Source organism: Lissotriton helveticus, chromosome 3_1 (genome assembly GCF_964261635.1).
Source record: "Lissotriton helveticus chromosome 3_1, aLisHel1.1, whole genome shotgun sequence".
NCBI classification, from domain to species: Eukaryota; Metazoa; Chordata; class Amphibia; order Caudata; family Salamandridae; genus Lissotriton; species Lissotriton helveticus.
In genome coordinates, this window is record NC_136061.1 from 46,883,565 (window position 1) to 46,906,396 (window position 22,832).

Consider the following 22,832-nt stretch of genomic DNA (forward strand, 5'->3'; position numbering starts at 1 on the left):
CAGGAAGGTGGTCCCTCCAGGGAGGAATTCTGCAAGGCGCAGAAGGAGTGCCCTTCCCTCATTGGTCTGCGGCAACAGGCCGTAGATCAGGCAGCAGGTGGAGCAGCCAGAGATCATTTCATCTACTGGGAAGATGACTTGTTATATAGCGAGCCTAAGTTTGCTGAGCCCGGTGCAGCCCGTGTGCTGGTGGTACCCGAGCGCTTCAGAAACTTCCTAATGGGTCTGGCTCATGACGTGCCTCTTGCAGGACATCTGGGGCAAGACAAGACCCTAAACTGGCTTGTCACCCACTTCCACTGGCCCCAGATGAGAAAGCACGTTGGTTCCTTTTGCAGATCTTGCCACACCTGTCAAGCCAGTGGCAAGACTGGAACAAAGTTGAAGGCACCCCTTCAACCCTTCCCAGTAGTGAGCACCCCTTTCGAGCGGGTGGGCATAGACATTGTAGGGCCCCTGGACCCCAAGACAGCCTTAGGCAACAGGTTCATCCTGGTCTTGGTGGACCATGCCACCCGGTACCCGGAAGCAGTCCCTCTCAGGACAATCACAGCACCCGTGGTGGGCCGTGCATTGATGGGGATCTTTTCCCGTGTGGGGTTCCCCAGAGAGGTGGTCTACGACCGAGGTACCAACTTCATCTCTAAGTACATGAAGTCTCTGTGGGAGGAGTGTGGGGTAACTTATAAGTTCACCACTCCTTACCACCCTCAAGGAAATGGGTTGGTTGAAAGGTTCAACCGGACCCTGAAAGGTATGATTATGGGCCTAGCGGAGCCCATGAGACGCAAGTGGGACGTCTTGTTACCATGCCTGTTGTTTGCCTACAGGGAGGTGCCTCAGAAGTCCCTAGGGTTCAGTCCCTTTGAACTCCTGTATGGCCACCCTGTTAGAGGACCTCTCTCACTGGTGAAGGAGGGTTGGGAAAAGTCCCGTGGGAAAACCCCCCAGGATGTGTTCAGCTATGTGCTGGCCATCGGCAACCAGACACAACGCTTCAGGAAGCTCGCTCAGGCGAACCTGGAAGCAAGCCAGGAAGAAATGAAAAGATGGTACGACCAGAATACCACTCTGGTCGAATTTCAACCTGGGCAGGAAGTGTGGGTGATGGCGCCAGTGGCTGGGCCATATGAGGTGGTGGAAAGGAAGAGTGAGGTAACCTACCTGGTTAACCTGAAGACTCCCAGGCAGCCCCTGAGAGTCTTGCAGGTGAACCGCCTCAAACCACACTTTAAGAGGTCTGAAGTAACCATGCTCCTGGCTACAGATGCAGGAATGGAGGAGGATAGTGATCCTCTCCCTGACCTCCTGGCAGTTAAGGAGCAAGATGGGTCAGTGGATGGTGTGGTCCTCTCGCCCACCCTGACCCGAGAACAGCAGAGTGACTGTCGCCAAGTGTTGGGTCAGTTCTCCTCCCTGTTCTCCCTGACCCCAGGAGTCACCAACTGGTGCGTCCATGATGTGGACACTGGAGACAGTCTGCCTGTGAAACAGAAATTTTACAGGGTAGCTGACAAGGTCAGGGCCAGCATCAAGGAAGAGGTTTCCAAGATGTTGGCGCTAGGGGTGATTGAGCCCTCCAGCAGCCCCTGGGCTAGCCCAGTGGTCTTGGTACCCAAGAAAGCTGCTACCCCCGGTGGCCCTCCAGAACTCCGGTTTTGCGTGGACTACCGTGGGCTCAATGCAGTCACGAAGACTGACGCACACCCCATCCCCAGAGCTGATGAGCTCGTGGATCGGTTGGGAGCTGCCCAGTACCTCAGTACATTTGATTTGACTTCGGGGTACTGGCAGATTGTCTTAACTGAGGGGGCCAAAGAGAGGTCTGCATTTTCAACACCAGAGGGGCACTTCCAGTTCCGTGTCATGCCCTTTGGGTTGAAGAATGCCCCTGCCACATTCCAGAGACTGGTTAACCAGGTACTGACCGGGCTGGAGGAATTCAGCGCCGCCTACCTGGATGACATTGCTGTGTTCAGCTCCACGTGGGAGGAACACCTGCAACACCTCTGCGAAGTGTTGAAGGCTCTGCAAAGGGCAGGCCTCACTATCAAGGCCAGCAAGTGCCAGATAGGGCAGGGATCTGTGGTGTATTTGGGACACCAGGTGGGGAGCGGCCAGGTGGCGCCCCTACAGGCCAAGATTGATACCATTCTGGCTTGGGAGCCCCCAAGACCCAGACAGAGGTGAGGGCCTTTTTAGGACTCGCCGGGTATTACCGACGGTTTGTCAAGGGATATGGCACCATTGTCGCCCCCTTGACAAAACTCACTTCCAAGAAGTTGCCCAAAAGAGTTGACTGGACTGACGCCTGCCAAACTGCTTTTGAAACCCTGAAAACTGCTATGTGCACAGCGCCGGTGCTCAAGGCACCTGACTTTTCCCGAGAGTTCATAGTTCAGACAGACGCTTCAGAGCATGGTGTGGGAGCAGTACTCTCACAAATCACTGAGGAGGGAGGAGACCAGCCGGTAGCCTTCATTAGCAGGAGACTACTCCCCAGGGAACAGAGGTGGAGTGCGATTGAGAGAGAAGCATTTGCTGTGGTCTGGGCTCTGAAAAAGTTGAGGCCCTACCTGTTTGGGACTCACTTCCGTGTTCAGACCGACCACAGGCCCCTCAGATGGTTAATGCAGATGAGGGGTGAGAATCCAAAGCTGTTGAGGTGGTCCATCTCCCTACAGGGAATGGACTTTACGGTGGAGCACCGCCCTGGTACAGAACACGCCAACGCTGATGGTCTGTCCAGGTTTTTCCGCCTTAGTGAAGAGAACTCCCAAGAGGGTGGGTAGTTCTCCCCACTTTCAGCTGGAGGGGACACGTGTTAGACCTGGCATCTTTGGCGTGGTTTCCCCCTATCTTTTTGCCTCTACCTCCTGTATTTTTGATGCTGTGCTGGATTTCGTTTTTGCTGGTTTAGATGCTTTGGACACTCTACCACTGCTGATCAGTGCCAGAGTGTAAGTGCTCCCTGTGTAAATTGTTATTCTGATTGGATATACATGTTTGGCATGTTTGTATCACCATGAAGTCCCTAGTAAAGTGCACTGGGTGTGCCAGGGCTGGTGATGACAAATGCTACTAGTGGGCCTGCAGCACTGATTGTGCCACCCACAGGAGTAGCTCTAAAATGGTGTCTCAGGCCTGCCACTGCAGTGCCTATGGGCAGTTTAGAACTACCATGTCCTCCTGGCCAGTGTCCCCTCTGACCAGGCCTAACCCTTCCCTTTTTGTGCACATCAGCCACCCCTATGGAAGGCCCAAGGTACCCCCCTGGGCAGGGTGCAGTGTATGTGAAAGGTAGAGCATGTACTGGTGCAGGTAACATGTTCTGGTAGTGAAGTACAGCCATTTTCGTTTTTCACTATTGTAAGGCTATCTTGCTCCATAGATTAACATGGGGGATGCTGGCTACAGTGGTTAACAGCATTTCTTCCCATAGGAACAAGATCGGACATAAGTATCTAGTATCCCTGAACTCAGAATTTAATAACACATCTTTTAGGAAAGGTTGTTTTTAAATCCTGGGTTTGAGAACAACACTTTTAGAAAGTTGCTGTTCTCTTGTCTAACCCTTCTGTGTCCCTGGGCCTGTTTGTGTATTGACTGTCTGGTTTGTGAGTGACAGGGGCTGGGGAATTCCCCAGCAGGATGGATGAGTCAGCACTAGGCTGAATGACTGCAGTTGCAACTGGAGTGGTGGGAGGAGTTAGCACCTGGGCTGAATAGGGCTGTGCCTGCCTTTCACAATGCTGGCTCCACCCCCCTGCTGGGCGGCTGAGGACCCTGCCCTCACTCTGAAAGGAAAGATGCAGCCAGCAAAACAAAGTGCTCAGGATCCGCCCAGAACTGGTTCAGACCGGGCTCAGGCCCACATGCACCAAGAGAACAAAGACTTTAGGGGTATAAGTACAGGACCCCTGACAACAGAAAATTAGATCATCCTGGAAATCAAGAAGGAACCTCTGCCAAGGAGGAAGCTGAAACTGAAGAAGGAAGATTGTCCTGCTGTTGCTCTGCTGGACTGACCTGTTGCTTTGCTGCCAAGGAGAGGGGAAGGACTTTGCTGCTGAGCTGTGTCCCCTGTCTTGAAGGAATCTCCAAGGGCCTGAGAAGAGCTGGCTCCCTGTTTTGAAGTCCCAGGAACAAAAGGACTTCACCCCCAGCGTCCCTGAACTCTGCTGAGAGAGTTCTGTCCTTCCTAGAGTGCTTGATCCAGTTGTGGGGCCTCTGGAAGATGTACCTGAGCTGGGAAGCTTGAAACTAAGCTTGAGTGACTTTTGAACTTGAAAAGTGTTGCATCGCTCGCTTGCGGAGCGCATCCCCGACAGTGCGAGAAGTTTCCCGCCGCTACGGAGGTCGAGATCGTCGCAGCGCCTGACGCCGCTGCCAGAGACGTCGCATCCTTCGTTTGCGGGACGCACCAGACCGGTGCGGGAGAATCGAACATCGCTGCGAGTATCGTCGCAGAGCCTGTCGTCGCTGGGTGAGATCGCCGCACCGCTTGCTTGCGGACCGCATCACGTCGCTGCGAGCATCGTCGCAGAATCAACGCATCGAGGAGCTGCGAGAGAGAGGATCCCCGCTGGACCGCGCATCGTCGCCCCGGAGATCGTCGCAGCCCCTAGGAGATCGTTGCATCGTGCCTTTGCGAGAACAGACTTCCTACGGAACCTACGCACCGGAATCCATACAAGTGGCCTTCCTCCCCATACAGACCGGATTCGTCGCAACACGCCCGCTGCTGCAGCGGGGCTGTCGCATCGCCTCCCCAGGGTCTCAGGAGTAACGCATCGCTTGTTTTCCACCGCACCAGCTTCTGCTTTTGGAACATTGTTGCAACTAAAAGGTACTGTGAGTAAACGTGACGCAACTGTGAACTTTTCACGCATCAGTAGAGAATTCTATCGCAACGTAGAGAATTCTATCGCAACCTAAGAATTTTAACGCAACCTTAAGAACTCTTTTTGAAACCATATTCTAGAACTGTGTATGTTGGATTTTTGTCGTTTTGGTCTTGTGTAGTTTAGATTAAAAATACCTTTATTTTTCTAAACTGTTGTGTAGTCAGTTTGTGGTGTTTTCACTGTGTTACTGTGAGTGTTGGTACAAATACTTTACGCATTGCCTCTGGTTAGCCTAGACTGCTCGTGCCAAGCTACCTAGAGGGTGAGCAGGGGTTATCTCAGAGGGTTATCTCCTTGCCCTGACTAGAAGCAAGGGTCCCTATTTGGACAGTGGTACCTACCTCTGCCAACTAGAGACCCCCAGATCTAACACTGCATGATTTGACTTTTCTTCCCGCATAATTTACTCAATCCTGCCGCATAATTTGGCCCGTCCCTGATGCATAATTCCAGTGGTCCTGCCTATAGGCATTGCAAAACGCTACAGGCAGGCCATTTGGTCCAGGAGTTTTTCCAATTGCCAATTATTTTATTGACTACTGAAGCTTGAATCCATCATGGGCATATTCAGAGTGTCTTGCTTCTCTGGAGGGAATCCGGTCAGGTTCACCCTATCCAATCCAGTTAGGAGTCGAGTTCTTAAGGGGATTCAGGGCCCTTGCCCCAGTATTGGAACTTTCATAGATTCCCATGCTTTTGTATCATTCCCCGTCGTCGGAATGGGAGTCTCGGTAACAAAAAATAACATAGCAGTAGGCATAAAAGAGAAAGAAAAAGGCCCTAGGCCTCATTCCATTTTGTAGCCTATCACCCTCTTTTTGTAAAAGAGACCAAACTCTAGACGTCAGCCAATCAGACGTGCCTCACCCCTTAGAACCCTCCAGAAGGAACCTCAGAGCCTCAGATTTTCTACCGCACGCTGTGCTAGGGAGTCTCCATTGAGCTCTGCTCTATTCAACTCTTTAAAAAGGATTTCTACAGTTTTTTCTCTTCAGAATTTCTTCAGGATCTCTTGAATTTGACTTCAGGATGGAGGACAAGGAGAAGAAGCCACTTTTCAAACCCTGTTCGACCTGTGGCAGGAAAAGGTTGTTTGTTGAAGACAAACACAAGGACTGCATCTACTGTTTGTACCCAAATCATAAGGCAGAAGACTGCAAGATTTGCCGCACGCTTTCTACCAAGACACTATGAGATCGTGCTGGTAGGCTGTTGACCTGGCTGCAGAGGCAAAAGGAAAGGAAGCATGGAGTTTCCAGTGACAGTGAGGAGTCGTCTTCAGCTGTTTACTCAAAAAGGTCAGTGAAAAGGGGTAGAGGTTCTCCATCTTCCTCTGTGGAACACCCCTCTAAGGCTTCTAAAAAGACCCCCAGAGAGTCTAAGAGCCTAAGTCCGGAAAAATCTCCTCACCTCGGTGTACAGGAGAAGGCAGGACAAGCTGCAGCTTTTAAGGGTGAGAAGACAGACCCAGCCTTCAAAAAACCCTCTTCACAATCTTCAGAGAGGAGTTCTAAATCCTCTACGACGAAGACGTCGTCGAAGGGGGTCCCGTCGACGAAGAAAATGAAGCCGGGATTGAAATTGGTCCCGTCGACAGGCTCGTCGACGGGAAAGTCGTCGACGAAGACATCGTCGTCGAAGACGAAAGCGTCGACGGAACACTCTTCAACGGGAGGTATGCCAACGACATCGTCGACGAAGTCTTCGTCGACGGGTACAATGACATCGTCGACGACGAAGACATCACCGTCGACGATGGTGACGACGGCGACGTCGTCGACGATTTCGACGACGGTAGTCTCGTCGACGAGCGCGTCGACGACGACGACTTTGACGACGTCGACAGCAGGTTGGACTACGGTTTCATCGTCGACGACGTCAACTACGCCAATCTCGTCGACGAGAGTAATACCATCGTCGACGGAGCCGTCGACGGTGATTGCTACGGAGAGAAGAGTGACAGTCTCACTTACTAGGATAACGCCAGAGATTACGTCTCCAGGGAGAGTGACTTCTTTACCTCCAACTTTGCTGTTTGAACAGGGTGAGTCAGATGAGGATGGCCAGGACTTTTTTGAATATGTGAATAGTCCATCTCAACTTATGGTCAAGTGTCAGCACACAGATTCAGAGGAGGCATATAACCAAGGCGAAGAAGAACATCGTCAAGGGGCCCACTCACAGGGGTTTACAGAGCAGGAGATGGTTTCAGTACCAACTTCATTCCTGCAGGACCTCCATAAGATGTTGCAGGACTACAAATGCAAGGCAGCTGGGCCAGTTCAACGTCCAGCGACACCTACGGTTCCTGCTTCTACGGCTATTCCGGTTATACCGGTTACGGCATCTCCTCAACCGCAGCCTTCAGTTCCACAAGCTCCTGCAAGGCCGGCAGATAACCAGGATGTGGACGAATCCTCGGATGAGGATCAAGAATCAGACCATTACACTGATGAATATAATGACTACGTCATCCCGGACCCGGCATCTCCAGTTGCGGACCCGGTGGACTCCCCTCCTGCAGACATAGGGGGTTTTCACCAGTTGATGGAGAGGGCAGCAGGAAGATTCAAGTTGGCAATGCCTACGCAGACAACAGATTGTTTTCTTTATGATTTTAAGGAAACGCTCCGAAAAACGACAAGGTCTATACTAATTGTGGACCATTTATGGGAGGAAGGCGTTAAGGCGATGAAGAATCCAGCGACGGTGGTCCCTGTGCTACCGCGTCTGGATAAAAAGTACAAGGCACCGGAAGACGGACCAGCTGCCTTAACTGGTCACCCTAAGCCAGATTCGGTCATTTCGCAGGCGGCGCAGAGGAAATCACGGAATCCTTCTGCTCCATTGACGGCTCCTCCGGATAAGGAAGGACGGAGGCTGGATAACGCTGGCAAACGGTTCTAGTCAATGGCTAGCATTTTAGTGCGAGCTGCCAATGCTCTGGCAATATTGGGGAGATACGACCGCCAGCTCTGGTGTCATCTAGCCCCGTTCCTGGAACAGCTTCCTCCGGAATCCACAGTGGAGTCAAAGAAAATTTTGCAGGAAGGGGAGGCAACTTCCATGGAGATAATAGACTGCGCCATGGACATCGCGACAACGGCTTTTCGTACTTTGGCTGGAGCGGCAGTCCTCCGTCGCCAGGGGTGGTTGAGGGCTACCTGGTTTCGACCAGAAATACAGAACAAGGTCCTGGATCTTCCCTTCGATGGAGAGGCGTTATTTGGCAAATTAATAGATGACACTCTCCAAGAGATTAAGAAGGACACGGAGACAGCCAAGTCCTTGGGCACTCTCCAGTACCGCAAGTTCCCCTTTAGGGGCTCAAGAGGCAGAGGAAATAGTTACAGGGGTTCTTACCAGCAGCAACGCTATTCCTCTAATGGATCTGGTTATCAGCAGAACCGCCAGTCATACCAACAAAGACAAGGCCAGTCTTCAAATTACTCTAGGCCCTACAACAGGGGCAAACAGGCTCAACGAGGACGGGATACGTCCAAACACCAATAGCGGCCTCCTGGCTCTGCCTACTGTTCCCTCCTCCAGGAAATCATCAGTTGGAGGCAGGGTAACCAAAAACCTTCAAAATTGGTCCAAAATTACATCGGACCGTTAGGTGATCAACATCATAAAGCGAGGACATACTTTGGAGTTTACGGAAGTCCCACCACCCAGGCCCCCGGCAGCCATTCCATCAAAAAACCTGCGTCTCCTGAGGCTCGAAGTTCAACAGATGCTCCGGAAGGGAGCAATAGAGCCGGTCCCCACCAATCAAAGGGGACAAGGATTTTATTCCAGGTTTTTCCTGGTGAAGAAGACGCAGGAAACATGGCGACCCATTTTAGACCTCAGGGAGCTAAACACCTATCTCATCTCCCTGTCCTTCCGGATGGTAACCCTCCAGGACATATTACGGATGATCAGCCCGGGGCATTTTATGGCCACGCTCGATCTGGAGGACGCGTACTTTCATGTCCCGATCCACCCAGCACACAGAAGGTTTCTACGATTCACAGTAGCCAAGAGCCATTTTCAATTCAGGGTTCTACCCTTTGGTCTTCGCTCTGCGCCAAGAATTTTCACAAAGGTGCTGGCACCGGTGGCAGCATTTCTGCGAAGACACCATTACCAAGTTTTCCCCTACCTGGACGACTGGTTACTGAAGGCCCCGTCCAGAGGAGCGGCGCAGGACCGTGTTCGGGCTTGCACCAATTTGTTTCTGAATCTGGGGCTCACTCTGAACGGAGAAAAGTCCTCCCTGGTTCCCTCCAAAAGGGCTCCGTTCCTAGGGGCTGTTTTGGATTCAAAGCTCTCAAAAGCTTTTCCGACCCGGGAGAGGAGGGAGAAACTGGAAAGACTAGCTCGAAACTTTCAAGGAAAAAGGTGTCTTTCAGTACGCCACTACAAATCTCTGCTGGGGGTAATGTCATCTTATATTCCCCTAATTCCTCACTACAGGCTCCGGATGCGTCCTCTGCAGGAGCAGCTAGACCTCCAATGGAAGCAAGTTCACGGATCCTTCGAGGACAAAGTGACCGTCACTCCAAGGATGAGAGAAGCAGCATCATGGTGGACACATCAGAGCAACTTGTCCCAAGGTCTATCCTTCGCAGACGTTCCATCCCCTCAAATGGTGACGACGGATGCATCATTGGAGGGTTGGGGAGCAGTGATGCAAGATCTGCATGTCAGCGGCCATTGGTCTCCTCGCGAGCAGAAGCTCCATATCAACCTTTTGGAGTTAAGAGCAATCAGTCTAGCTCTACAAGCCTTCCTTCCGCGACTTCAAAGTTCACGAGTGCTGGTCAGGACGGACAAAACCACGGCCATGCATTATGTGAACAAGAAGGGAGGAACCAGATCTCTCCTATTATCGCAGGAAGCGCAGCAGATCTGGGAATGGGCAATTCATCACGAGATCTCACGAATAGCAGAGCCCTTACCAGGAGTGCTGAACGAACACGCAGACAAACTGAGCAGGTCATCTTCAGAAAGCCACGAGTGGGAGTTAAACCAGCAGGTTTTGGAACAGCTCTTCCGCCAATGGGGCAGACCGGTGGATCTCTTTGCCACACCGACCAACAAGAAATGCCGGTCTTACGCCAGCAGATGTCACCACCAAGGGTCGTTAGGGAATGCCCTTTTGATAGCCTGGTCGAGGACATTTGTTTACGCTTTTCCTCCCATTCCTCTGATCCCGCGCCTCATCAGGAAGATGAAGATCGAGCCATGCAGAATGATCTTGGTAGCCCCGGTTTGGCCGAGACAATTCTGGTACACAGAACTTCATCTAATGTCGCTAGTACCTCCTTTGCCGCTGGAGGATATTCCGGATCTTCTCACAATGTCCGAGGGACAAGTTTGGCATCCAGATCCACAGTCGTTACACCTGACAGCATGGCTCCTGAGCAGCGAGAGTTCATGAATCTTCCCCTTTCCAGTGAGATCAAAGACGTTCTCTCCCAAGCAAGAGCCCCTTCTACAAACAAAACTTACAGATTGAAATGGAAAAGGTTTTGTGTTTGGTGTAGGAAGGGAAAGATAGACCCTTTTACTTCAAAGCCTCATCAACTTCTGCCTTATCTGTTGTCACTGGCTAAATAAAATCTGGCTCATTCATCAATTAAAGTTCATTTAGCGGCCATTTCGAGGTACAGGAGGTCTGGATCTGGACCTTCATTATGGTCGTCCAGGATAGTCAAACAATTTCTTAAAGACTTGTTCAGAATCTACCCACCAGTGAGGCCTCCGCCACCAACTTGGCATTTAAATTTAGTCCTTTCTCAGCTCATGAAAGATCCATTTGAGCCGATTCATCGTTCTGACTTGAAATTCCTATCTTGTAAGTTGGCTCTCCTCTTGGCCCTTACATCAGCTAGGAGAGTTGGAGAGTTACAGGCCCTCACCATCCAGGAGCCATTCTTACAATTCAAGAGAAACACCGTAATCTTGAGAATGAACCCAAAATTCATTCCCAAAGTACCATCGGATTTTCACTTAAACGAGCCGGTGATTCTGAAAACGTTTTTTCCTAACCCAGCTACTCCGGCGGAGAAAACACTTCACACTCTGGATGTGCAACGGTGCTTAAAATTTTACTTGGATCGCACCAAGGGGTTTAGGAGATCTTCACAGTTGTTGGTTGCCTTTGGTGGTCCAGGCAAGGGTCTTCCACTGTCTAAACAGGGAATTGCAAGATGGATTACTGGTGCCATTCTTCATTGCCACGCTGCAGCAGGGAAACCTCTGGCTGGCAGGATTCGTGCTCATTCAACGAGATCAGTGGCATCTTCAACGGCCCTCTTTGCGGGGGTGCAAATTAAAGACATTTGCAGGGATGCTACCTGGAGCAGCGTGCACACCTTTACTAAGCATTACTGCTTGGAGTCTTTGCAGCAAGATGATGCAGCCGTGGGCCAGGCTGTCCTAAGGAACCTCTTCCAGTGATTGGTGAGCTTTCCCTTCTTCCCACCTTCCGTTGATTGCACAGTTGTATTTCTTGTATCGTATTGACTGTTGCAATGTATTATTATTATACAAAATGTATTTGTGGGTCTAACTGCTTGCTATTCTGATACAAAAGCATGGGAATCTATGAAAGTTCCAATACTGGGGCAAGAAAACAAGTTACTTACCTGTAACTTTGGTTCCCCAGTATTGGTAATTTTCATAGATTCCCATGCGCCCACCCACCTCCCCAAGGAAAGCTCAGCCTTTAGCAGATATGATGTCGGATATACAACGGCTACGAAAATCTGAGGCTCTGAGGTTCCTTCTGGAGGGTTCTAAGGGGAGAGGCACGTCTGATTGGCTGACGCCTAGAGTTTGGTCTCTTTTACAAAAAGAGGGTGATAGGCTACAGAAGGGAATGAGGCCTAGGGCCTTTTTCTTTCTCTTTTAAGCCTACTGCTATGTTATTTTTAGTTACCGAGACTCCCATTCCGACGACGGGGAATGATACAAAAGCATGGGAATCTATGAAAGTTACCAATACTGGGGAACCAAAGTTACAGGTAAGTAACTTGTTTTCTTTCCTCTGTATAGGCCAGTGTAAAAGCCTAAAAAGACTGTTTATCATGTTTTGTGCAGTTCATGGCCTATCACAGGTATGTCATTTGTGTGACGGTCATTTCAGGTTTAAACATCCATGCAAATAGTTTACCTGCTTTATATCCCTCATAGTCTGTGGATTCGGTTTTCAGTACATATAAGACAGCACAGATTTGTCACCAGCACTGCATGTTTCTGCCCACCATCTTTAAATATTGCTGGCTGAGAGGGTCATATATTGATGCCTGTTCTAGGTAATTTAGTGTTTTATCTGGTGTTGTCAATACCCTAGCCATCGTTTTCCTGGCACCACACAAACTAATGTTGAGTACCGTAGACACCACTAAGAAGGCTTCCCATTTGATTAACATGCTAGTAGCTGACCTCTCGTTTTCATAGGAATGTTGGATGATGTCTTTGTGTTTCCTTGAATATTTGGTCCTTAAAAATGGTGCCTTCCAATTTCCAAGTCAGAAAAGACTTCATATAAATCAAGAGGGGATTTTGGGCTGATAGAGTTTTGGCTAGGTATTATGTGTTTGATACAAGTCTCTTGAGGGAGTTGGAGTCAATAGAGAAAGTAGGTGGTGGCAGTGGAGGAAGTGGGAGGAGCCAGTGGAGAAAGTGGGTGTGGCCTCTGTTAAACATTTGAGCACCTGGACTTCATATTTTACAAATTAAGCACTGGTATGACTGGTGTATAGATAATTGAATGAGTGCACAACTGGTGCATGGATGTTACAATGAGTGCAGCTGTGGTGCCTGAGTAAATCTATGAGTGCAAAAGTAGGGCCTTAGTGGTTGGATGAGTGCAAACATAGTGATTAAGTGATTGCATGTGTGCATGGGTAGTGTGTGGCTGAACGGATGAGTGCATATGTAGTGCATGAGTCAATGGAAGAGTAGAACGGTAGTGCCTAAGTGAATGATGGGTGCATGGATAATGGCTGGGTGAATTAATAAGTGCAATGTAGTGCCTGAGTGAATGGATGAGCGCATGCATAGTACCGGAGTGAACAAAGGAGTGCCAGAGTAGTGCATGAGTGATTGGATGTGTCCATGGAGAGTGCCTGGGTGAAAGGATGAGTGAATGGGTAGTCTGAGTGATGTAATATGTGCATGGTTAGTGTCTGGGTGAATACATGAGTGAATGCATGAGTGCAAGTGTAGTACCTGGGTCATTAGACAAGTGTTTGGATAGTGCTTGAGTGACTGGATGAACACATACATAGTGCCTGAATGAATGGATGAACACATGCATAGTGCCTGAGTGAATAAATGAGTGGAAGTGTAGTGCCTGGGTGATTGGATATGTGCAAGCATAGTGCCTGGGTAAATGGATGAGTGCATGGATGTCAGAGTGAATGAATGAGTGCGTGGGTAGTGCCTGGATCATTCTATGAGTATATGGGTAGTGCCGGAGTGAACGGATGAGTGCAACTGTAGTGCCTGGGTGATTGGAAGAATGTATGAGCAGTGCCTGGTTGGTTGGATGAGTGCATAAGTACAGTCTGGGTGATTGGATGAGTTTGAGTAATGACTGGGTGAGTGGATGAGTGCATGTGTAATGCCTCAGTGAATGAATGAGTGGAAGGGTACTGCCTGGGTGAGTGCATGGATAGTCCCCAGGTGATTGGGAGAGTGTGGAGCTAGTGCGTGAGAGAATGGATGAGTGCATGGGTACTGCTTGAGTTATTGGATGGGTACATGGGTGGTGCCTCGGGGAATGGATGAGAGCATGCATGGTGCCTCGGTGAATGGATGAGTGCTAGAGTAGTGCCTGGGTGATTGGAAATGTGCATGGGTATTATTTGGCTGAATGGATGACTGCAAAGGTAGTGCCTGGGTGATTGGATATGCGTATGTTTAGTACAGGGGTGAATAGATGAGTGCATATATAGTGCGTGAGTGAATGGATCAGTGCAAGGGGCCTAAGTAAATGAATTAGTGGAAGGTTAACACCTGTGTGATTGTGAGAGTTCAAGGTGGTGCCTGCGTAATTCCATGATTGCAAGGGTGGTGCCTGGGTGATTAGGTGAGTGCATGAATAGTCCCTGGCTGATTGGGTGAACAAATGCATAGTGTCTGCGTGATTGGATGAGTGCATATCTAGTGTCTGCGTGATTGGATGAGTGCATGTGTAGTGCCTGGGTGATTGGATGAGTGCATGTGTAGTGCCTGGGTGATTGGATGAGTGCATGTTTACTGCCTGGGTGATTGGATGAGTGCATGAGTAATGCCTGGATACATGGATGGGTGCATGGATAATGCCTGGGTGAATGAATGAGTGTGTGGGTAGTGCCTGTGTGAATGGATGAGTAGAAGGGTAGTGCCTGGGTGATTCGATATGTGCATGGTTAGTACCTGGGCAATTCGATATGTTCAAAGTTAGTACCTGGATGACTAGATGAGTGCATAGGTAGTGCGCAAGTGAATGGATCAGTGCAACGGTAGTACCTGAGTAAATGAATGAGTGGAAGGATAACGTCTTAGTGACTGGATGAGTGCAAGGTAGTGCTTCTGTAACTGCATTAGTGCAAGGGTAGTACCTGGGTGATTGGGTGAGCACATAGATCGTGCCTGGGTCATTTGGTGAATGAATGAATAGAGCCTGCATGATTGGATGAGTACATGTATAGTTAGTATTGGGTGATTGAATGAGTGCATGTGTAGTGCTTCAGTGAATGAAATGAAACAAAGCATTTGTATAGTGCTCATGTACCTGAGGGTGTCTAGGCGCTGCTTCAGATTAGTGGATTTTAAAATATTACAATGGAGTCACAATTAAAAGAGCCAGGTTTTCAATCTGTTCCAAATTTTAAGCAGATTGCTTTCTTTTTAGAAGTTATAGGCAGGGAATTCCATAGTTTGGTGGTAGTATGGGTAAAGCATGTGCCTCCCTGTTTTATTTTACAGTGAATGAATGAGTGCAAGGGTAGTGCCTGCGTGAATGGATGAGTGCATGACTAATGGCTGTGTGAAATAATCAGTGCATGGGTAGTGCCTGGGTGACTGGATGTGTCCATGGGTAGTGGCTAGGTGAATGGATGAGTGTGTGGGTAGTGCCCAAGTAAATAGATGAGTGCATGGGTACTGGCTGAGTAATTCGATATGTGCATGGTTACTGGCTGATTGATTCAGTATGTGAATAGTTAGTGCCTGGGTGAATGCATGAGTGCATTAGTGAATGGACGAGTGCAAATGTAGTGCCTGGGTTATAAGACAAATGTATGGATAGTGCCTGAGTGAGTGGATGAACGCATGCATAGATCCTGAGTGAATGGATGAGTGGAAGGGTACTGCCTGGGTGATTGGATGTGTGCATGCGTTGTGCCTGGGTGAATGAATTAGTGCATGGGTAGTGCCTGGATCATTTGAGTGTATGGCTAGTTCCTGAGTGAATGGGCGGCCGCATGCATACTGCCTGAGTGAATTGATGAGTACAAGTGTAGTGCCTGGGTGATTGGAAGAATGTATGAGTAGTGTCTGGTTGATTGGATCAGTGCATTAGTACTGCCTGAGTGAATGGATGAGTGCATAGATAATGCCTGGGTGAACGAATGAGTGTTTGGGTAGTGCCTGGGTGAATAGATGAGTGCATAGGTAGTGCGTGAGTGAATAGATCAATGCAACGGTGTGCTTTACTCCACAGATTCAAAAGCATATCAATATCTGTATTACATTTCTTTCCTTAAACAACAGCCAATGATAACTCTTCTGCTAAGGCATCCAACACACTACCTAATTGTATTCACTTTCATGCTGATAGCATCCACAGAAGAAAAAAAAACACCTCCACTGTAACTTCTTTTTATCTGAAAAACTACCTTATTCAGCTCCAGCCTTCTCCTGACTGCTGTTGCTCCTTCACTTCAAAATGCTTAGAGTATGGATTGTGTGCCACAGCTATATATATTGGGCTAAAGCGACTGCAAAAGAGAGGTATTGACAGAGACTTCAGTTTGTCAAATTTGTAGATTACTTGGTTTGGGCAGAGAGGGTTAAAGTTTCCTCAGTTGCTGGCTTTGGTTAAATCGATATTGGATTCCCAAGCTCCTCACCTCATGATTGTGCACTATGATGGCAATGACCTAGGCACATTGACTGGGGTAGAGCTGGAAACCTATTGAAAGAAAACTTTACAGAACTGATGTCTCTTTTCCCCCACACTGTCTTGGTGTACTCTAATATATGCCAAAGACAGAAATGGAAGTGGCCAATCAATTCTGTCCACAGATTGACAAAGCCAGGAAACATGTTAATAAAACTCTTTCTGCATTCCTCAGAGACCATCACAGGGACTGTATCTATAACAACAATCTGACATGCATGGAATTTATAGAAATGATGAAGTGCACTTTACAGATGAAGGCAACAGGGTGTTTCTGAGTAACCTGAAACTCTGCATCCGGTCTTGTGTCTAGCAGCCATATACACAGAGCCAACCTAGCACCCGAAATATTGTGACGTTTTTTCTAAAGGTTTTTTTTTTCTCTTTAGTTTTTGGGGATTTTTACAACAACAACGCGATCCCCGCGGGTACGTCTCAAAAGCAGGATTGTAATGGCCACCAACATATCCAAAAGTATGTACAAAAATCCATTCTGAACATTGCCCTACACATAGTACTATATGCATACTTATTTCAAAGCATGTTTAAACTCCTAGGGCCAGATGTAGGAGCCCTAATACCGGTCGGAAACGGCCGATTTTGGCCGTTTCCGACCGGTATTAGGGTTTTCAGATGTAGGGCATGCATTTACAGAATCGGTATTTTACCGATTCTGTATTTACCGATTCGGTAAAATTACCGAATCGGTAAATACAGACTCGGTAAAATACCGATTCTGTAAATGCAGATGTAGCTGGCACATGTCAGAGTGCCACAGGGCTTTAAGAATCGGTATTTTACCACCCAATCCAATTGGGTGGTAAAATACCGAATCCAGGTGTGCATGCACATGTGTGCATGCACACCTGTGCCATGTGACACACAGACATGCCCTTAGGGCATGTCTGTGTGCCACATGGTGCACATGCCTATTTTTGGGGTGCCAGAGGGTGTCAAAGTGACACCCCCTGCACCCTTGCTGAAATTGGTATTTACCGAATCTGTAAATACCGATTCGGTAATGCCCATTGATTCCTATGGGCTTCAATGCCCATAGGAATCAATGGGCATTACCGATTCGGTATTTACAGAATCGGTAAATACCGAATCTTAACAATTCGGTATTTACCGAATCTGAAATACCTACATCTCCCCTCCTCTTTTTTACCACTTCTTAAATACCGATTCGGTATGAATCGGTATTTAAGAAGTGGTAAAAAAGATTTACCTACATCTGGCTCCTAGTTTTGTATTAAGTTTCTTTAAAAACATATTTCAGACCTATTTTTTGTTTTTGCAGTTATTTGGGACATCTCGATGACGTCAATAACGACGACGATTGTGCCTTTCCCATAAAGTGAAAACACATATATACACACATATTACAGTATTCTACACATTAGAGGTTTATTACTGTATACCTAAAACGCCTGTTTTTCTAGTGTATTTCTAGAACAACCATCTCTAAAACCTATTTTCCATTTTCACAGTGACTCCGAAGATCGCAACAACGTCGCTCATCGTGGTCCCGCGGTTACGTCCCAAAAGTGGCCCGCAGAAGCAGGATTTCAATAGCCACCACCACATTAAAAAATGATAACTATATAATCAATTCTAGCCATCACAGTAGATAACTCACTATATAAATACCTCTATAAAAACATTGATCAGAATCTCAATATCTCTATAAGAATCGCATTAATGATTCACCAATATTCGCGATGAAGCTGATAGTCGTGATGTCCCCGCAATGGTACACAGGGGACCACACTGGCGGTCTCGTCGCCCTCGCGAATATCGCACGCTATTAAAAAAAATCAATTTTGGACTCCTAACTTCTGTCACTAACAACTCCATTTCTCAACCATGGGGTCAGAGTATCTCCACCCTGACCCCTTATGTGGGCTTTCACACACATTTTCAGCCACGGGAGCCATTCCGTATAGATAAAATGACAGCTGCAACTTTCTATTCAGGTTGCGACCAGCCAATCAGAACATTGGCGCGTGCACTCGCGATCCATGGTGAAACCGCTGCGAAATATCCGCGGCTAGAGATATCACTATAATTTTAAATTTCTGTTTCTCAGAAACTACTGAACAGATTAACACCAAATAAGCCAAGGGCACTTCTTTGAACTATATCTACCTCCCTGCCAAATGTGGTGTAAGTCCGTTCAGCGGTTCGGGCTGTAGAGGTGGTTAAAGGTTCCAATGGAAATTACCATTACAAATGGAACCTTATTTTGTACCCCAAATTCTCGGGCCCCACTGCATAGATCACCCCCAATTTTTGGGGCAAAATTTCATGCAAATTGGTCAAAACTACGCCAAAGTTATAGCAAAGTGGAAAAAAATGCTTTTCCAATGAAAACTAGGTCCTAACTATAACTACCAGTAGTTTATCTATCTATCTATCTATCTATCTATCTATCTATCTATCTATCTATCCAACTAAAGATAGATAGAAAGATAGATAGAAAGATAGATAGAAAGATAGATAGAAAGATAGATAGAAAGATAGATAGAAATATAAGATAGAGATAGATGGATATAGATAATGGATATATATATATATATATATATATAAACACAATCTTCAAATCAGCAAACTACTGCAATGAAGACACGGACCCAAGGCTGCAGTAAGGGAGATTTATTTCAACCTCTCAGGCGACGCGTTTCGAGCAACTAGTGCTCTTGATCATATATATATATACATACATACAGATCTATATCTATATACATACATATCTATATACATACATACAAATACATATATATCTATATACATACATATTCTTATCATTCTTATTCTTATCATAAGAAAACTGAAATGCGTAACCGCAAAATGGTTGGATGGAATTACACCAAATTTGACGGAAAATTAGATCCTGGCCCAGAAAGTGTACTTTTTGTGATTTGGTGTCAATCAGCTCGATAGTTAGGCTCAAAATGTATGTATATTTTACGCTTCAGAGGATGAACGATGGATTTGCGAGCTCAACCAAGCGCTGTGAGTGGCTGGCTGCAACCTGAAGGAAAAGTTGCATCCTCCATCTCAGCAGTCGGAGACTCGAGTCCTAAAAAACCCAAAATAAAATATAAGGGAGGATCCCCCACCCCCTGATCTTTTGTGAGGTGGTGGGGAGGAAGGGCGCAAGTTATAGTTACTTTAACCCCTTCGCTGCTGCCGTTGGACGTCGCGCGAGCTACCTCTCTGGTGCTGCGCACGTCCAACGGCCGACGCGGCCCCGCCAACCCTTTAGAACGCCCGCACCGCGGCAGAAAAAACGCCGCGGTTAAGGCGTTAAATAACAATATCTGGTGAATAATTGGTTATAATTGTTAGATTATAACATTGTTTTAAGTGACATTTTGTATAACGTTGTTTTAAACTATGTTTTACGTATATACATGCATATATAGATTTAAATAACTGTGTAGTTGGACCCAGCAGTTTTCCTGTGGTCTAATATCCCCCCCACTCCCCCCACTAGATCCCCTAAAGTTCCCTCGTGCAGACCCCGCTGCCCCCGCACCGCCCCTGATTACACACTCGAGCATCCTCTGTCCACGAGCGCCAAGGAGGGTGTCCCCCTGTCCCTCGAGTCCTGCATTCACGCCCCCTGCCCCTTCCACGTGCCCCCCCTCACCCGCCACCCCTCACCCGCCACAGGGCCTACTCAGCTCTGCAGTCCAAACATGCTGAAATTGCCGGAGGTGTTAACCAAGGAAATCTCCCAAAATAACTTTTTAAAAGGGCACAAAAGCCAGTGATTTATAACCTGCAGTGTTTGCGCGGCCTGGCGTGCTCGCGTGGTTTCTGTAAGCAGGCCCCGTCTGTCTCCACGCAGCCCGCACAGGAGTCCCTGAGGGGGCATTGAGGGCAGAGAGCTCGTCCCTGCCACCCCATGTCCCCAACCACAAGTTATGAAAAACTTGTTTCACTGAAAGGCAAACACTGCGACCAGGCCCGGCCTCTCCCCCCCGCCCGGCCTGTGGCAGGGTTTGTCGTCCGCCTCCAGGCCTCGCCATCCGAGACCCCTCCTGGCCCCCTCCGCCCTGGGGCGAAGCGCCCCATGACCTCCTCAGAGGGGTGCATGCACATACCATGGCAGTAGGGTGCCACCTTGCAACCAGAGCACAGGGTTTTTCAAACCCTGGATTTTTATCTGACAGACAAATGTATTCTGGGAGTTGTAGTCTGCACCAATTTAGCGGTCGAAGAGCATAAAGAAAAGTATTGGAACTGTGATCCCGGGTTCAGTGGGGCCGTGGTCAGATTTAAGGGCAGGTCAGAGATGTGGCTAAAAAGAACAAAATAATCTGTAACTTTGATGTTTGCCTTTCACCTACAGGCAACTGCACAGAAAATATAATACACACATCTTGGAGAAAAAAAAACGCTAGTGAAATGTACCTGTTGCAAATGCATTTTTTATAGTAGGACAGCTTGGTGGGTGAATGCGATCACTTCAGATGGTCAATGAATCCTGGTCGGGAAATGGATACGTAATCATTGTGCTGAGAGGTTCAAGCTGCAACAACAAGCACTGTGACTAAGGTCATAAGTTTTATTAGGAGCTGTGTAATCCGGGCCCCTGGAATGACGGGATTGTGCGCCTGTGGTGTTTTTCACATAAATATAGATTTACCGCATAATCCTTCATCTGCTGCATAATCTGTAGATTTTAACATACAAAATTGTTTCCAGTTCAAACGGTTCAAAAGTTAGTAAAAATGCTGTTAGTAAAAATGCATTTCTGCAAAGGTTGACTGGTCATCTGTATGTTTCTTATTGGTATATTTGGGTGTTAAACTGTTTTTAAACAGGTCCCAATGAAGTGCAACCAATGCCCAGACAGTGTAAACAAGTGTAAAATGTCAAACTAATGAAGTGATACTATCACTAATGTGCTGCATAATTGTCTTTTTCTTACCACATATAATTTACTCGACCGTGCGGCATAATTTAGCCATCCCCTGTCTCTCAATTCCAGTGGCCCTAAGTGTAAAATAGGTTTCACATAGTGTAATAGGTATTCGCAAGTTATGCACAAAGATTTTGTTTGAATGTTTACAGTGTTTTCAAAAGTAATGTTTTTAGTAATACACTGATTGCAGGTAGTGCAACCGAATGAATGAAAATATTATTGCACACTTATAATCATTTGCAATATATCCTACATACATAAAAACATAATTAAAATTCCATAAAGATTACACAAAAACTTTATGGACCGTGCCTGTTCATCCACGGAAGCATTTACGTGTGTGACTCGTAAAGGTGTCTCTTAGCAGCCGTTGGTTCAAAAGGAGTGTCTGTCCCCTGTCCCGAGGTCCTCTGTTATATTTATATGCTACGTGGTTCATATAGTTGTCTTCATGTACATGTCTCTCTGATTAGAATGTTGCATCCTGTGATGTTCTTCAAGTAGATTTATTCTTCCAAGGAAGAGCTGAACTCTTCATACCAGACACAGCTGGACCAACTGCTCACTGAAGCCACGGGCCTGACATCATCCTAGAACCATCTAAAGCATCACAGGGATGCAACATTCTAATCAAAGAGACATGTACATGAAGAAAACTATATGAACCACATAGCATATAAATCTAACATCCTCATGAAACGAGAAGGATTGAGGCTGGTGGCATCTGTTCGAAACGCCGGGTTGTCTACCAGCCTCAAGGTTTAAAGTGCAGAAATGCCTTAGTTATACCGCATGATAACATTTGTGTTGGGACTGCCTGGCAGGCCTCGCCACTGTGTACTTATCCTGTGCAGTGCCGGCTCTAAGGCGGTGCGACCGGTGCCATCGCACCGGGTGCTGACTTTGCGTAAGGGCGTCTGTCTGCTAGTTTATATAATGTTTTTAAAAGCACCTGCTGCCTCCTTCCTGGCCTCCAGCAATTTTCAGCCAACAATAAAAATGTCAAGATACCTCCGGTGACATGTTTCATCCTGGAGAGAGACTGAAGTTTTGTCTAGTGAAAGTTGTGACTGTGGGAAGTTTTTTGATTCCTCATAAGTTAGTGCAGAGGGTTAATGTGCAGGCTACAAAGAATGTGTACCATGCAAATCACAAAGTGAACATAACATAAATAGGTCAGGGGGTTACTGCTTTAGTAAGGTCTTCCTTTTGTTACTTGCAGTTTAGAAGTTAAAATACTAATAAAAACCAGTTAGCTATTAATTGTTATCAAAGAGCTTAAATGCAGACTTCGAGTATAGTAGACCGTGGGGCGTGGGCAGGCGCCGGTGAAGATGGCCGCCTAACTCAGGAGCTCCGTGGAGCCGAGCTGAGCCCTTACCTCGTAAAATTCGGACAGAATCCGCGTTCCACTACACTCCTCACGTTGCTATCGCTCGGCGCTGAGAAGCGGTGCCGGTAGAACCAACTCCGGTGACTCGGCCTGTCTCCTACGCCGAGCTACAATCCTGCCATCTGGGCCCTAGCTCCGGCTGAGAGCGCTGGAGCGGCGCACACGTTATAAGAAAAACAATGGTCCAAGACCTCTATGGTTTCAAGGACTGAATTAATCCGCAAAAAAATCATCAATTCCACATATGAGCATGTACATTAGTCTGCTCTATACATTTTTGTAAACATTCAATATAAACATCAGGGCATAAAATAAACAACAGTTTTGTCTAGATAATTGTTTTTAATCCATTATCTTATGGTCAAACTACATAACAATGTTTATACCTGTAACACATTACAGATTTCAATGGTTGCCCCAAATGGAGCGTGC

General features: G+C 47.4%; 1 protein-coding gene across 6 annotated transcripts in view; it reads left to right on the forward strand.

The window, feature by feature from the left end:
- The window catches only part of NHEJ1 (non-homologous end joining factor 1), a 1,839,518-nt gene that overhangs the window by 517,276 nt on the left and 1,299,410 nt on the right, over window positions 1–22,832 (forward strand). The window lies entirely within an intron of this gene.